This window comes from Mirounga leonina, unplaced genomic scaffold, assembly GCF_011800145.1.
Source record: "Mirounga leonina isolate KUSES-001 unplaced genomic scaffold, KU_Mleo_1.0 Mir_168, whole genome shotgun sequence".
Taxonomy (NCBI): domain Eukaryota; kingdom Metazoa; phylum Chordata; class Mammalia; order Carnivora; family Phocidae; genus Mirounga; species Mirounga leonina.
This window is the reverse complement of record NW_023270426.1, coordinates 38,981,273-38,996,071: the sequence shown is the minus strand read 5'-3', so window position 1 is coordinate 38,996,071 and position 14,799 is coordinate 38,981,273. Positions and strand designations below refer to the sequence as shown.

The 14,799-nt window shown below is 41.3% G+C and overlaps 1 protein-coding gene across 1 annotated transcript in view; it reads right to left on the bottom strand.

The window, feature by feature from the left end:
• RNF180 (ring finger protein 180) overlaps positions 1-2,173 on the bottom strand; it is a 187,226-nt gene extending 185,053 nt beyond the window's left edge. Inside the window, exon 1 of the mRNA XM_035014508.1 lies at positions 2,123-2,173. The gene's annotated coding sequence lies outside the window, so the exon portion shown is untranslated. The remainder of the gene's footprint in view (positions 1-2,122) is intronic.
• Between the last annotated feature and the right edge of the window lie 12,626 nt (positions 2,174-14,799).

Sequence of the window (14,799 nt, the reverse complement as noted above, 5' to 3'; positions counted from 1 at the left end):
ACTCACATTAAGAGCAAACCCTAGGGAAACTGGTGAACTTTTGTTGCTTCTGGAGAGTTAAAAAAAGTACAAGGACATAGATGCACATGATTACAAGTTAAATTTCATTGAAATTATTGAAATGCCTGTTCTCTGAAATGTTTAATTCTTCTGTTGAGAAAAGAAAACTTGCTGCTCAATATTCTACAATACCTATGCGCCCACTTCGTCCATTCTACTTATTCATTAAATAAATATTTAAGGCTCCCAGTGGCACCATATTTATATAGGATATTAAAGATTTGACAGACCAAAGACAAATTTAGTCCTTACAACTACTCTGGTGATCCTATTCAACAAATGAAACTCTAACAGCACTCCAGCTGGTCATAAGGGTTAACTTGCTTTAAGTGAACACACTCCTTGCTTGTTGATTTAAGGCCCTTGATCTGCAATAGAACGAATTTGCTTTCTTTGGGATCTGCAGACCACTGGCCTTGGGAATAAGAGACTAGAACTTTCCCAGGCCACAGAGGCCAGCAAGGATGCTTGAAGCTACCTTGAACATTCTGATTAGCCCAGCAATCTTTTAGCAAAATGTTTTTTTTTTCATCTTAAGGTCACTCAAATGACTTTATTGATCTCCCTTTGTGCATCTGTAAACCTTGCCCTCCACTGCAGAAAGAACAGGGTACTCTTGTACAACCACCCCTGGGTACCAAGGAACCAGATCTTCTCGTACAACCTCTAAATACCAAGATAACTCTGTAGCTGGTATCACCAAGTCTGGAAGTAATCAAGAAACGTCACAGAGACACTGTACTCCCTTAATTGATTAAACCCCTTTAAAAATCTCTGGGCCAGGCAGAAACTTAGGGGGGAGGCCTTTGGACAAGAGGCCACCTTCTCCCCCAGGTGGCTGGTCTCCTGAAGAAAGCTCATATTCCTTTCCAATCAAAACTCCTCTCTTGAGTGTTGGTCTTTCAGGCAGGCGACAGGCAGCTGAACTTGGGTTTCCACAACGAAATGATTCTGGTCTTTTAAGTTTCACTTTTTAGGGGTACTATTCCAGGAGTCTGAAAGGACGCAACTCTATTTTAATGAGAGGTGTTAGTAATTAATGACTAACCAAAACATAAAAAGTATCCGACGGGCACTCTGAGCCCTACATTTTGTATGAGGTTGAGAATAACTCAAGGTTGAGAATAACTCTCAGCCAGACAAGTTCTAATCACAGCTCTCACAAGGGCTGGCTGCTGATTTTTGATATAATCATGTTTCGGCGTGGGTGCCTCAGCTGTCTGGTCTATAAAATGGGGTAATAGGAACCTTTCCACACAACGCTCCTTTGAAGTTAACTAATGAATGCTGTCTTGGGTGCACCTGAAACTATTAGATGCTACAAAAGTATTGAGTACTATCCGGAAAAGAACACTGTAATACATACACGTTAGTGTTAAATACGGCAGTAATAACAACAGCCCCCCGCCCCCAACCCTCTCCTCACCTCCACCCCGCTGCCCAAGGCGTCCTTATAACCTCAGCCTAGCCAACCCTGTGCGCTCTGGATCCAAGGCTGCAACAAAAGCAGCTGAAAGGCCAGTACCAAAATGGACCAGACAAAAGAAAGTGGCTCTGTGCAGAGGCCACGGGCCACGGAAGGGGGTGTGTGCCGACTCTTCCCAGAAGCTCTCAGATGAAACGGGACTCGGTTCCTCAGCTCCGACCTGGAGACCGTCCAACAGCCGACCCAGCCGCCCACCACCCGCTCCCTGCCCTCCACCGGAACCCTGCTTCCCCCCACCGGCCCTCCCCCAAGCCTGGTCCCCGATCTCACGGCCCTGGCTCACATTTCCAGACCCGGTGTAATTCCACGCGGTCTACAGTCACGCCCCGAGGGCTCCGCGGAGCGCCTCACGTGCGCAAGTTAAAGCGCGGCGGCCGCATCACCTGAGGCCGGGGCGGGAGGCAGCCAGGCCAGCCCAGCGCAGCCCAGCGCAGCCCAGGCCAGCCCAGCCCTCCGGCGGTCCCAGCTCTGCGCGCCGAGCCCCGGCAGAGCCACCGCGGCCGGTCCTCCGAGGCCGGCGGAGGCGACTGTCTCGGGGAGGCGCGCCCGGCCGGGCTGCGGGCCGCCGGCCCTTACCTGCGTCTGCGTCCGGGCGCCGCCGGCTCCGCGCCCCCTCCCGGCGCGGCCCGCGCCCCGCGCCCCGCAGCCGGGCTCGGAGGACTCGCAGCGCCGCGGCTCCCGCCGCCGCGATGCCGGTTCTACGAGACGGGCAGCGACAGGAGCCAAACCCCGCGGAAAGCGCCCTAGCTCGCCCGGGTCTCGGTGCCCGGGCGCTCCCCGCCGCACACCGCCCCGCTCGCTCACCTCGGTGGGTTCCGCCCCGGCTGAGTGTGGCGACGCCCCGCCCTGACCCGGTGCCTACCCGAGCAGCGCTGGCGGTGCCAGGCTCGGCGAGACCGGGCCGAAGTTGTCCTCTCCTGCCATCCCCTTACCGGAGCAACTGAAGTTTCCTGGGCCTTCTGCAACCTTGGCCCCAGCCTGTGCCTCTGGCGGGCTGAGTTCTGAGCCCACCTGCTCGGTCTGTTGCTTCTTGTGCCTCAGGTTCCACCTTTATTCAACTGGGATTAATCCCTAAAGTGTTCTTGACTTCACTCGTGACGAATTACGGTTCGTGTATGAGCTGATGACCAGCGGTAAATCAAAAGTGCTTATTCGGGGAGCGAGGGGGGCCCCTCTTGGGGTACATCTTGACTTGTCAGAGGTACATCAAAACAATGAGAACAGATGACCCAAAGGCTATAAATAAGGTTCAGGACATAAAAAGCAAGTTTTATTAGTTGGTTTGAGGAAGGGGAAGGAAGCTCGGGGGGGGGGGTTGGGGGGCGGGAATCTCTAAAGACTGTATCGCTTTTTCTGCTAGATAGAAATTTCCATTTGCCTGAAGTGACTTATTTGGATTCCTGTCCAAGCCCAGGGTTGTATGTAATGATTTCCCACCTGAGAATCCAAAGCAATCAATAACAAAACCAAAGACATCAAAAAGTACAGAAAACTACAGACCAATATACCTTATGAATATTAATACAAAAATCCACAATATAAAACTGGCAACCTAAATCCAACATAGAAAAAACATTTTACAACATGACCAAGAGGGACTTCTCTGAGGAATGCAACTGGGTTTATTGAAGTCATACTCTTAGAATAAAAGGCAAAGGCCACAGGATCATCTCAATAAATGAAGAAAAAGCACTTGATAAAATCGAACACGTTTTCATGATAAAAACATTCATCTAAGGGAACTTAACGTGATAAAAGACATCTATAAAAAACCCAAAGCTAAGATCATACCTAACGTTGGAAAAAAAATGAATAGTTTCTGCTAAGATCAAGAATAAGACAAGGGGCGCCTGGGTAGCTCAGTCGTTAAGCGTCTGCCTTCGGCTCGGGTCATGATCCCAGAGTCCTGGGATGAGCCCGCATCGGGCTCCCTGCTCAGCGAGAAGCCTGCTTCTCCCTCTGCCTGCAGCTCCCCCTGCTTGTGCTCTCTCTCTCTGACAAATAAATCTTAAAAAAAAAAAAAAAAAAAGAATAAGACAAGAATGTCCTCTCTTCCTACTTCTTTTCAACTTTGTACTGCAGGTTTTAGCTAGGACAATTAGGCTAGAGAGGTAAAATACCTAACAGCAAATAGAAGACAAAGAATTATTGAGGAAAACCAAGACAATAGTCCTTGGAACTGAAGGGCAATAGGACACAAGCTTTCAGCTCAACGGATTAAAATGATCTATACCAAGGTGTATTATTGTGAAATTTCAAAGCATATCAGTCAAAGATTTTAATAGATTCCAGAGAGGAAAAATATAGATCATTTATGAAAATTCAGAAATTAAAATGGCATTGGCCTTTTTGACGGAAACATAAAAGATAAATTCTGAGGGAAAATGGTTTCCAAACTAGAAAATAACAATTGAAGGATATGCTCCATTACAACAAAGGGGTGAGGTAAGGGTTTGCCAGAAGAGAGAAGTGAAATTTACACCCAAGTCAACTGTGGTAGGCACAGTGGCCCGCAAAAGATGTTCGCATCCTAATCTCTAGAACCTGTAAATATGTCACATTGCATAGCAAAAAGGACTTTGCAGATGTAATTAGAGTTAGGAACTCAAATGGGAAGATTATCCTAGATTATCCAGGTAGGCCAATGTAATCACAATTCTTTAGACGCAGAAAACCTTCTCCAGCTGCAATCAGAAAGATGAGACATGGGGCGCCTGGGTGGCTCAGTCGTTAAGCGTCTGCCTTCGGCTCAGGTCATGATCCCAGGGTCCTGGGATCGAGTCCCACATAGGGCTCCCTGCTCCGCGGGAAGCCTGCTTCTCCCTCTCCCACTCCCCCTGCCTGTGTTGTCTCTCTCTGTCAAATAAATAAATAAAATCTTAAAAAAAAAAAAAAAAAAGAAAGATGAGACATAAGGAAAAGTCAGAGATATTTAAGGCCTGAGACTTGCTAGAATCTCCCAGTGCTAGAGAAAACAATATGAAAAACACTAGGAAGAATATGGGTAGCTCATAGAGCCAGAGACCTGGCTGATTCACAGTATTTAAAAAAAAAAAAAATTTTTTAAGATTTTTTTTTTTTTTTTTTTTGATAGAGACACAGCGAGAGCGGGAACACAAGCAGAGAGTGGGAGAGGGAGAAGCAGGCTTCCTACTGAGCAGGGAGCCTGATGAGGGACTCGATCCCAGAGTCCTGGGATCATGACCTGAGCTGAAAGCAGATGCTTAACGACTGAGCCACCCAGGTGCCCCTATTTTTTTTTTAGAAATAAATTTTTAGAAGTACAAAGTTTATTACCAACCGGACTGAAAGAAGAAAAACAAGACAAAAAGTCTTAACACTTTCTGATTAAGGCATGTAATTTAGCCTCTTATTTCCCAAGAAGCCACAGAATATAGTCAGAGAAATGACAGGGTTGAAAAATTTGGCAAATAAAGAGGATACCCAGTTAAAATCAAATTTTGGACAAGATTTTAGTATAAAGATACTTATACTAAACAAATGCTTCATTAGAAGTTAAAATTCAACTGGTTATCCACAGCAACCTAAAAAGTGAACCCTCAAAACAATGGTCCCCAACAATGACTACATATTGGTATCTCCTAATAAGCTGATGAAAATACTCATGCCCATGGTCACCCTGGTACAACTAAATCAGAATTTCCTGGGGTGGGACCTCAGGTGACTCCAGTGTATGATCAAGGTTAAAAACCAGAACCCTGGAGAGGAGTTAACCTTTATGAAAAGAGTTTGTGTAGAATAGTACTTTAGTTAGGACTCATTTCAATGAAATGACACAAACCCAATTCAAGTTGACCCAAGGACAATAATCAGTAGTTCATAGGAATAAGTCTATGATAGTTTTATGCATATTTGGATCTAAGTGCTCAAATGTTGCCATCAGCAGGATATCTCAATCTTTTGGCATTATTTTTCTGTGTTGGCTTTATTTTTAGGCAGGATGAGTCTATGCAGTGGCAAATTTGGCCTCCAGTAACTCCAGGCTGAAATTCAGGCTCTTTAGCAATTGCAGTGGAAAAAGAATACCTCTTTCCCAATAGTTGCAGCAAAGTTCTAGAACTGAGGCTTAGTATACAGACTTGGATTGCATGCCCATTCCCATCAATCACTGTGAATAGAAGGAGGTAACTAGCAGGTTGGCCAAGTGAGTGTCATTTTCTCATAAAACTCATGTGTGAGGGCTCCTGGGTCGCTCAGTTGGTTAAGCGACTGCTTTTGGCTCAGGTCATGATCCTGGAGTCCCTGGATCGAGTCCCGCATCGGGCTCCCTGCTCTGCAGGGAGCCTGCTTCTCCCTCTGACCCTCCCCCCTCTCATGTGCTCTCTCTCTCTCATTCTCTTTGTCTCAAATAAATAAATAAAATCTTTAAAAAAAAAAAACAAAAACTCATGTGTGAGTGTATTGAGATGTGGGTGTTGGGAGGAATTAGCCTCCTTAACCAGGCCATAAAGGTTGAAAGTGGAGGAGGCATAATTCCCAAAAAGAATATGGGTACTATTATCAGAATATGGAAATGGGTATTTAGGCAGGCAAAAATAAAATGTCTATTTTAAGGGGTGACTCTGTGGTTAACTGAGCACAGAATAAAAGACTACTGGACATCAGAGAAAGAGCCAGGCTGAAGCTTGAATGATGGAAGAAATCTTTATGTAAGTTTTGAGACTTTCTTCAAAATATTCATCATCTCAGGAAGAAAAATAAAAGCAGTCTAATGTTATGATTTACATTAGGGCCAGACTTGGGAAAGTGAGCATGGTCAAAAGACAAGGATCAAAGGAATGAGTATTTCATAAAAGAACTGCTGGTGAATCTGTGCGACCCAGATTGGGCAGGGATGCAACAAGGCCAGAAAGACACTGGCAAAGTAATCTCTATGTTCCTGCAGTAGAAATATTACACAACTAATGCTGAAAGCATAGAGCAAAGCAACGCTCCTAGAGATGTGTAGGTAACAGGAATGGAGATGGGAAAAGCCCTCAGAAAAGGTAGTTGTGTGTTACTTTTACTCTCTTTCTTCATGATGTGTAAGACTATAGACATACTGTAAATTGAACTCAAGTTAACTGAAATCTGAAAAAGCTGAATAAATCTGATTTTGTATTTGCAAGTAATCAATACACACTAATTTGTATTTTATTACTGTTGGAATGAAATGTGACTCCGTTCAAAACACTCTAGTGACACTAAATCAGAGGCTTATTTAGTTACTATATTAAATTATAATTATACATAATATAGTTATATATACTAATTAAAATACATAACATGTATTTATCCTAAATACAGATTGAATAAATTAGTATTACTAAAATCAGGACAGAAATTTTTTTACCAAGTATGTTCATTCCCTAATCTTTAAAACATTAGTAGGAAAAACCTTCTTTCAAAGAAAAGCATGATACTGTGAAAATATCAAAGACGACTTGAGTTTTATGATTTATTAGCTACATTATCTTGTGCAAGTCACCTAACTTATCAAACTGATTCACCTTAAATGGTAGGTCTTGGTCCTGTTGTTGTGATTATCAGATGCAAACAGTATGTGACAATGTCTTGTAAACAACAAAATCATTTAAATAGGTCATTTTTTATTAGGAACACTTTACAATTTAGATACCTACTACAATAATGATGAGGTAGACTTAACAATTTCTAGCCTACTCGTAAAGGATACACATTTTAACACTAACTCTTCAGTTAAGTGCTTTCTTCCAGATTATTGAGTAACTCCCCAGAGTCTGCTGCCCCTCACCTGAGCTGTGTTTTCTCCGTTAATAATTCAAAGCAGTTTTTCAATCAATATGTTTATCGGAATCAATACAACCAATTCATTTATTGAAACTGAGACTATTACTAGTTTCAAAGAAGTTACATATCCCTTCCATCTTCAAATATTGTTATGGAACCTATTCCAAATGTTAGTTGTTTGGTTTCAGAATTTATTCATTTTTTAAGATGTATTCATCTATTTTAGGGAGGGAGGAAGGGAGGGAGACAGTGCGCACATGCATGCGCAGAGGGGCATAAGGAGAGGGAGAGCCTCTCCAGCAGACTCGCCACCCAGCACGGAGGCCGATGTGGGGCTCCATCCCAGGACCCTGAGCTAAAGTCAAGAGTGGGAAGCTCATCCTTCTGAGCCACCCAAGCACCCCTGGTTTCAGAATTTAAAGGAAATTGGCTTACAGAAGCAATTGTTTTTCATCAGAGAATGTGAAAGAGGGAGAAAAGAGAAAAAGTAAAAAAAAAAAAAAAAAAAAAGTGATTTATATGTGCTGCCTTGCCAAAATAATTTAAGCAAATATAACCATTTAAATATTATAACAGTTTTTATTCTAGCTCACTTAGCAGCAGTGGGTCTGAATCCATCAGACTGCCTACTCTTGCTTTCCCTGCAAAAGGCTCAACTTGCAGTGTGTCCTTATTTTTAAGTTTACGGTCTTAGGCACTGAGGACATGACATTCACAAATTTACCAAAACAGCATCATTTATATTGGAGCAAATCATTTCATATACCTCTCTGTCCCATAAACTGTTACTATTCAGAGTGGATGCCACTTCTGTCCTTTAATGAAGAATTCACAAATTTGCAGTCTTAGAGTTTCATTTGCAGACTTTACTGTTAGCTACCTGGTAAGTGAAGATGCCATGTCAGTAATTCTTGAAAGAATGGAAAGGAAAGGAAAGGAAAGGAAAGGGAGGTAAAGAAAGGGAAAAGAAAAGAAAGGGAAAAGAAAAGGTTATGGTTAGAGACTTGTTCTGAGAGTATTACCCAGAGGGCAAAATTCTAGACACAGTGCCTTCATGAAATTGAGCAACTTAATTAGATATTTCACAGGAACAGAATGAATGCCACTCTGCTGCAAGACCTCAGCCTGGCTCGTTCATTCTCTGTGCTGCTTCTGGTCAAATCACTTCATCTGCCTGAATCTCAGTTTCCCTATCTATAAAATAACAGAGTCCTAGAATTTTAGGACCGGAAGGCACTCTGAATACCAGTCAGGGTCATGAAGCCGATTCTACTTCTGTGGTGTTTATCCACGTACAGCGAGAGGTGTTAGCTCTGGACTTAGCTTCAGCCTTAGTCTTCAAGGGCCAAAAAGCCAAATGCTGACTCAAGTGTCATTTGTGTTACACAGACATCATCTTTATTTGAAAACCAATTACGTTACTATTTTGTGATGTTACTATATTCAAAGTTTAATGAAAAAAATTCTCTGATGTTGTGAAGCAATGAGTTCATGAAAGAAATGAAGCAAAAAAAAGTTAATACAATTGCCCTCAGGGAGCATTTTATTCAGTCAAGGAATGAGGCTTTAGGGTTTGGGATTATCAGTGAAATCTTTGGGTCCAGAGCATTAACAGGGCATAGGTTGGGAGACTTAAGAATGAATAACATTAGTTGGTTACTATCAGAGAGGAAGGAAAGATTAATGACATAATGGCAGTATCTTGTACTGACAGAGCTAGCTGAAACGTATCTTGCATCTCTACCAATCTCAAGTGAAGACGAGCATTCAGAATCACAAATGTGCACTGTAGAGAGCACCTAGCCGCTGTGGTGCTAAGCAATGATTAATGATTGTATTATAATACCAGACTTTTAAAATTATTAATATAATTTAATACAACATTGCAGTAATATTTTAAAATAAATTTTCAGCTTTATTCTGATACTTTAGAATTCATTCTACACTGGTGATTTTCAGTTTTGGCCTTGACTTTGGCCAAATATTGATATAAACATTCAGTTGTTCAACCAAAATGTATATGTGGTGCACTGCAATGGGAAATTTAGTTAAACTTTCGATTCAATTCAGCAATTGCTTCCATAATATCCTGGAAGAAAGCCATTCAGTTCTGTTAGGGCTCTTCCAATGATGAGCAATTTACTTGTGAACAAAGCAAAATTTTCCTTGTCTTGTTAGTAGACAGCTCTAATTAATCAAATATTCTTTATTATATCATCCTGAAATCTTCATAACATTTGGTTCACTGCCCTTAATTCTGTCCTCTGATGGAACATATTAATAGAATGTCTGTTTCATAGGGTTAACCTTTAAAGATCTGAAGGCAATCCATTGCCGTTTCATTTTTAGGCTAAGTGTGATCAGGCCCATCAGCTATTTATGACATGCGCAGGCCAGACGCTTCATTATCCTCTCCTCTAATATCTGATGCCCTTCTTAAAAATGCAGAACCCAGGATTTAGAGCCTTCATTCGCTCAAGAGATTTTTATTGAGAATCTCTCAATAAAATGTGTGTATCTATAGTGGGAAGATACAGCAGTGAACGAAACAGATAAAAATCCTTCCCCTGTGGAGCTTACATTCTCACAAGGAAGGACAACAACTAAGTAAAACCCACTAGTGTGTTAGAAAGTAAAACGTGCTATGGAGGAGAGTAGAGCAGGGAAGGCCAACAAAACGTTCTGAGGGTGGGGGTGGGGTGACATGTCATAAACCTCCCTTGAAGTACCCTGTTTCCAAGTATGCTGCTTCCCTTTGGGACCCTGACTGATGCAGTGATGTCTGAGCAGATATGGAAGAGGTAAGCCATGTGCATACCTGAGGACATGCGTACTCCAGGAGCCGCCAGTACAAAGGTATGTTGTTACACACACAGTCTGGGAGTGCAGAGCCAGAAGGCCTCTCATCTCCCTTGTCCACTGCATTATATGCCCATCGGTGTAGTCAAAGGTTGTAGCCATGCTCTTCGTTAATAGATTAGTTATAAACTCCAATTCAATATTTTAAAGATTTTAGAACAGAATACAGGATTATACATGTATATCTATCAACTTTTATCTTTTTTTCATTAAACATATATTTAATAGGCACCTACTATGTCAAATACCATGCTACTTACTGGGAATCTGATGGTCAATACCATGAGAGTTGTTTCTACTTTTCTGGAAGTCTTAGCCTAGTGTAGGCAACAAATAATCCCACAAATAAAAGTAAAATTCAAATCATAAGTGCTAGGTAAGGAAGGTACAAGGTAGTATGAGAGACCATAGCTGGAGAATTTGGCTAAGTGTGGGCACTCAGGGAAACTTCTCTGAGAAAATGATGACTGAGATAAAAGTAAAAAAATATATATATAGTGGGCAATTTGGTGAAATGGGAAATTAAAAACATTCTAGAAGAAGGAAAGAGTGTGTAAAGGCTCTAGGAATGAACCATGAATTAATTGTCAGTTCAAGAAACTGGAAAGAAGCCCTTAAGGTTGACACAGAGCCAGAGAATAAAAGTATAAGGAAAAATGAGGCTAACAAAATAAAAAATGGCTAGATCATGCAGGGCTTCACTGGCTATGGTAAATATATATATATATTTTTTTAATTTTTTAAATTTTTTTATTCTTATGTTAATCCTCATACATTTTTTAATTTCCAAAGTATTAAGAATCCACTGAAGAGTTCAAGCATCTGTGTCCGATACGTGTTTTGATAATACCCATCGGGCAACCGTGTACAGAACTCCCTCCTAGGGAGGGAGTTAAGAAGAGACTCGAGAAGACCAATTGGGGGGCTACTATAGTAACCTTGAGGAGAAATGTTGGGATTACGGAAGAAATTGAGTACCTTTCCTCTTTGAGAGATCATGAGGCGAAATTGTCACAAAAGAGAAAGTTGGTGCCTATGATGACTGCATTATATTTCTGGTTTGCATAACTGGCTGGATGGTAGTATCATTCAAATTAAATGTAGACTACTTTAAGAGACCCATGCTTTAGAAAGAAAGATGGTGAATTTGGATAGATGAAACCTAAGATTGCCCATAAAGATATCGAAGGAGAAAGGACAAGCAGGCAGATGGAAATGTGGATCTGGAGCTCAAAAGACAGGTCTCCATATAACCAGCAAACTATATTGCTTGTCATCATCATACTGGTTTTATGATACATACCTACCAAAATTCCAAAAATCTTGATTCTATTCTGAGCCCTCTGAAATGTGGTAATGTGCTTTCCATGTAATCCTCCAATTGGTGACTATTAAACCAGACAGCGCTAAATCCTCATCAAGAGCATTCTCCAAGCTGTGAGTGTTCTCTGGGCTATTAGCATATATTTTACATTTTTGGCCGCCCCTGTGCCTTCTTATTTTCTTTCTTCTTGGTATATGTGTCTTTCCTATTTCTGCTGTGTACTTTTGGTATGATAGCCTCAAAAGATAGAATTGGGTAGCTAAAAAAAGTAGAGAAAAGTGAATAAATTTTTAAGGTACCAAATGCTTTAAGTGTTTACTTGAAAAATGACTAAGGGAAGAATGTTACATAGCAACCATGTGTGTTTATTGCTTTTTGGTAAATCTAGGCTATTCCTTTTATTGATTCATTGTGTGTCTGTTCTGGTACTTAGTATAAAGATATCAGGATCAGCCAGCTGCAATATCCCTGGTTATATGCAGAACATGGCTCCATCTTTTCCACTGTCCTATATGATGTTCCAAATCCCAATCCTTCATACACAGAGCTGAATTCTAAGGCATCTTAAGCATCTCTATATAACCCAGACGTCAGCTGTCTGCCCTCTTCTCAGTCAGCTCTTTTCTGTTTCCACAAGAAGTCAAATCTCACCAAGCATATTGCAATCTTTGCAGTTTTGTGGATCCCAGCAGGATCACGCTGCCCAGCCCCCCCCCCCCGCCCCCCAGCATACCTCTTTCAAAATCTGACTCTGCTGTCCCTTCCCAAGTCTCTGCTTCTGGCCACACCATCACTAGACTCCTCTTTGGGCACTCCCATCTCACTGGCCTCAGCTCTGACCTCCTGGTGTCTGTGCTCCTGGCCCTTTCTTCCTCAGGAATTTCTATCTCTGCTTCTCAATGTTTCTCCTATAGAGCAATTTCCTATTTTTCTAGTTTCTAGCTCTAACTTTTCACACCTCACAGAGCTCACCAACAAAGGACCTTCCAGATACTAGGGTGCATTCTCCCAAGGCAGTGGGAGATTGTGAATTACAATGAGTATTTTTTTATGTGAGATATTTACATTTTCTCATTCCTCCCACACAAAAGGAAAGTCAGGCTCTTTTTCTCAGTGTCTCAATGCCACTCCAGGGAAAAGAATAGTATTGGGAGGAACCTAAGACTGGATTTAACATACAGGCTATTCACTAAAACACTCAAACATTAGACTGGAGGGGAAAATAAGAAATCTGAGAAATTAGGAGGGGTGGAGGGGATGAATTATTTGGAGAGGTTATAAGGCAGGTAGACAATTTATGTCCAGAAAATGCTTCATTAAAACAACCTATGTTTTATTTGAAAAAAATTAATGAAGGGCAATCCATTAACTAGTAAGGCTATTAATCTCCAAGTAGAGAAGTAGTGTGATAAATATGCAAACTAGTTTTAATCTATACTCTAGGACAATTGGTTAATGGCTGAGAAAATTAATAAGGAATCCATATCCCTGAGATGTTTGAAAGAGCCATCAGAATGACTAGTTTTATCAGTGATCCACACCAAAAATTTTGACAATTAGTACATGGATGTTAGAAATGATTCTTTATTCATGTTGTCAGTGGTTCAAAGTATAGAGACTGGCAAAAAACAAAAACGAAAACAAAAAACACTTCACAGTTAGCTCCATGCTTGCATGAATAGCTAATAAAAATCTTCTAATCCTAGGAGACTAGGCTGTTGAGAGTAGCCTAACCCTAAGCCTATGGACTCCACTGGGTCATGTGTAGAGATTCTTCTGGAAGTGTCTGTTATCTGATCTTACCAGAAAGTTGACAGAATCCTATAACTAGAACATTATTGCCTCTGCCTTGGGTGAATCTTTCTTATGAAGTGCTTTAAAGGACAGAGGACAAGGATGTCATTGAGTTCACACAATGCCAGAACTAAAACCATTTTTTCCTGGGTCTCAATCACCATTCTGAAACTATAACTATCACCTCTTCCCAAATCCATATTACCTATTAAAAACAGGTAATTATTTACTTTGAGGTCAAACATCACACTAGAAATGTTACGATCCCGAAGAGCTCAATTTGTCACTGAAATTAGCCATATTTTAGGAATATAAGGTGTGTTTTCTCTATCTTCCCCCATTAACTCCTAAAGTAGCAAGTTGACATCCAAAAACCATTTTGGTAAAATCAAGGCACTTTAGAGCCCTGCTTATGCTTTAATGTTTGTCCTTTCCCCTAATTCCATTAGCATAATACCCCTCCTTCTAAGTAGAACTTTATGATTGTTTTAAAGTTACAATACCAGTATTCATATACAAAAAATTGAGGATCTCCTGAATGATTTTAACATATCTGTGAATTTATTCAACAGTTAACTTTTCAGTTATCTTGTTTTTTTTTTTTATTCTTATGTTAATCCCCATACATTACAACATTAGTTTTAAATGAAGTGTTCCATGATTCATTGTTTGTGCATAACACCCAGTGCTCCATGCAGAACGTGCCCTCCTCAATACCCACCACCAGGCTAACCCGTCCTCCCACCCCCCTCCCCTCTAGAACCCTGCCTGCCCTTCAGAGTCCATCATCTCTCATGGTTCGTCTACCCCTCCGATTTCCCCTGCTTCATTCTTCCCCTCCCGCTACCTTCTTCTTCTTCTTTTTTTTTTTCTTAACATATATTGCATTATTTGTTTCAGAGGTACAGATCTGAGATTCAACAGTCTTGCACAATTCACAGCGCTTATCAGAGCTCAGTTATCTTGTTTTAATACCTTGATCATGCATAATACGTTATACACATTTTTTCATCAAAAAGTTTTGGTGTTTATAACTTTGGTTGTCTGGCCATTGCATTCTGCTCTAACTTGCAGCATAAATTCTGGGTGAGTTATATAAATTCTTGAGTCTTAACCTGTCAACCTCCTTTCAGTATATGCAAGTATCTGAATGCATGCGTATATTTCTGTGGGGAGGATTCACAGCATCCAGTGGCTTCTTAAAGGAGCATACAATACAAAAGCGGGAACAATTTTAAAAATCACGGAGGTATTTTTTTAAGGCCTTGTAATAAATGCTATTGGTGCCTGCCCAGGTCCCCTTTACAGGCTGGTCCACTCACCTGTGAGCTGTTGTCATGTCAATAGAACTCAAGATGCCTTCTTCCCTAAAGGAAAATCCTCAGGGAAATGGGAGCCACCTTGCCTGGGAGGCTGTCTAAACTACTACCCCCAATCCCTGACCCAAGGCAGGGGAGACCTCAACCAATGACTAATTGGCATGTGGTAGACAGGCAAACCTCAGGGT